Source organism: Peromyscus leucopus, unplaced genomic scaffold (assembly GCF_004664715.2).
Source record: "Peromyscus leucopus breed LL Stock unplaced genomic scaffold, UCI_PerLeu_2.1 scaffold_340, whole genome shotgun sequence".
Classification (NCBI taxonomy): Eukaryota; Metazoa; Chordata; class Mammalia; order Rodentia; family Cricetidae; genus Peromyscus; species Peromyscus leucopus.
Window position 1 is genome coordinate 47617 of NW_023505223.1, and position 2616 is coordinate 50232.

Sequence of the window (2616 nt, forward strand, 5' to 3'; positions counted from 1 at the left end):
AGAAAATTCTTATGTACCTTACTCTAAAATAAAAAAAAAAAAGTTCACGGCAGGGAAAGAGGACTTCAAGGACCATGGAGCCTTAAATCACAACAGATATTCAGCACGTGTGAAAGGACGGAGGGGACTAAGCTGGAAGAGATGTCTTTGGGGGAAGAACAAAAATGGAGGGAGGCACTCCGGGAACATTCTGTGAATATCTAAACTTAGTTCAGTTCGTAACTATTTGGAATTGATGTGAAAGAACAAATCCGTTCAGCTGATTCCATTAGCTCATATTACACCGAGAGATGCCACAGCAAAGAAGCCTGCCTTCAGTGGAGATCTGTGATAAATGAGTGTCCTTGTCTGTGTGATTTCAGGCCTGGAGGGCTAACCAGGCACAGGTGGATTCTCTTCACACCGCATACAAGCATCAGGGAATCTCAGAGGAATTACCAATCTTAACTAAGACTGTATTGTTTCTAAATTGCTATCCCTTTGCTTGCAAAGAGAGGCTAACAATGCCTGTAATCACATTTGCTAGAGAAGAAGAGCCTGGAAAGAAAGTGTAGTGGGCTGTGTGGGCCCCCTGAGAAAGGACCCTGCCACTTGTAGGATGGTGAGAGGAAGAGATCTCCCTGGATTGTCAAATTCAGTGATGATGAACGAGGCAAAGAAGCTGTAGAGGATGGAAGCGGAGAAGGTCCTGTAACATTGTCATTAACGAGTTTTACTTTTTAAAGATATCCTTGGGATCTACTCCGCTGTAGGATTGTGCACTTAAAATGGTTATTGTAGAAGTCAGCTTACTATCGCTATGATAAAATACCCAAGGCATTCAGGATGGAGGGAGGAAAGGCTTGTTTTGGCCCAGCGCATGGTTGGTTGGTCTCCATGCTTTGGCCCTGTTGCCCTGCACATCATGAAGCAATCATGTGGCAGAGGAGGGCTGTGGCAGCTTGGAAACAAACAACAACAAAAAAAAAAGCTGGAGCTCCATTATCTCGTCAGGGGCGCATGCCCAGTGACAGAATGTCCTTTTATGGGCCTCACCTCTGTCCATAGCGCCACGGGTTGGGGACCAGGCCTTTAAGACACGGGCACTTAGACCTCAGGGTATTCAAGATCCAGACTAAGCAGCTAAGACGGAACAGTTGTTTATTTTAGAAAGCCCTTGGAATGTTTTATAGAAATACATAAACAAAATTAGATTAAATATAGAAATAAGAGAATACGGAAAGTAGGACAGAATAAATCTGAAAAAGATAAAATTAAACTGAGTTTGTTCACAGCGTGAATGCTGTGAGCCTTTGTGCTTTTGACTCTAGGCTTTTAGAAGCCACTGCCAACAAGAAGACTAGTCACATGACCTTTATAAAGAAAACCCAATTTATAGCATGCTCTCAATTAGCTAAAAATAATGATCTAACCTTAGAAGGAAATATGCATGCACATATGTAGAAAACCTTAGAAAGATGTACACTGAATGTTAACAGATTATTATTAGGTGATGGTTGTGGGTCATATTTTCTTCTTTCTACTTTCATATATTTTCTGAAAATTTCACAGTTGACTTACAACTAGAAATCAGGAGAGTGCTTTTGTGCCTCTTGATGACTTTTGTATACATTTTCAAGCACCTCAGAGGGAGCAAAGGAAAAGATATCAAATGTACAGACCTCATGTCGGGTGAGTTTGGCTGCAGAGGGGTGTGAGGACTCCAGGGAGAAGGACCAGCGCCTAGGAGCTCCAGGGACTTTGGGTTTAGTCTCATAGGGCAGGGCAGGTGTGTGAAGCCTCAGCTGCATGGAGGGCACAGGTGTGGGAGAGGGCAAGGTGAAGGGGAGAGGGCTGAGCTCCCGTTCTCCCCTGGGTGGCATCTACAGTTGCTGTGTGCCTCTGTCGGGTCCCGAGATTCTAATTTTACTCCCTAGCCATCACAGTCCATTAATTCAAGCAAATTTGGGGTAAAGTTAAAGAGAAATGTGGCATTCGGCTGGTGATTCTGGGCATTTCTGACAGCTCTATTGACATATAATTTATAGACTGCAAAATTTACCCGCTGAGGTGTACAATTCACTGAGGTTTAGCATGTTCACATGTGTACAGAGTTATACAACAACCACTGTTAGTGAATTCAGGCCTCATGCATGAGGCGACTACCAACTGAGCTGCACATTCAGTATGACCCTCCCCCTCCCCCAGCCTCTTTTTTTTTTATAAATGATTTGCTTCTTTCACTAAGAATAGCTTTTAAAGTTAGTACCTATAATGTGTATCAGTTCTTGGCTCCTTTAAAATATTCTTTCTTTAAAATATTTTTTCTTTCTTTCTTTTATCTATGTATGTATATTGTATGTATGTATCTATCTATCATCTATCTATCTATCTATCTATCTATCTATCTATCTATCTATCTATCTACCTACCTATCATCTATCTACTTATTTTATATGTATGAGTGTTTTGTCTGTATGTATGCATATACACCAGAGCACACCTCGTGTCCAAGGAAGCCTGAAGAGGGTGTTGGATCCCCTGAAATTAGAGCTCCTGATGGTTAGGTGTAGCTGAAGTTTTCCTGGTCCTGCCCGGCTCGCAGCTGCTCAGACCCAAGTAAACACACAGAAGCTT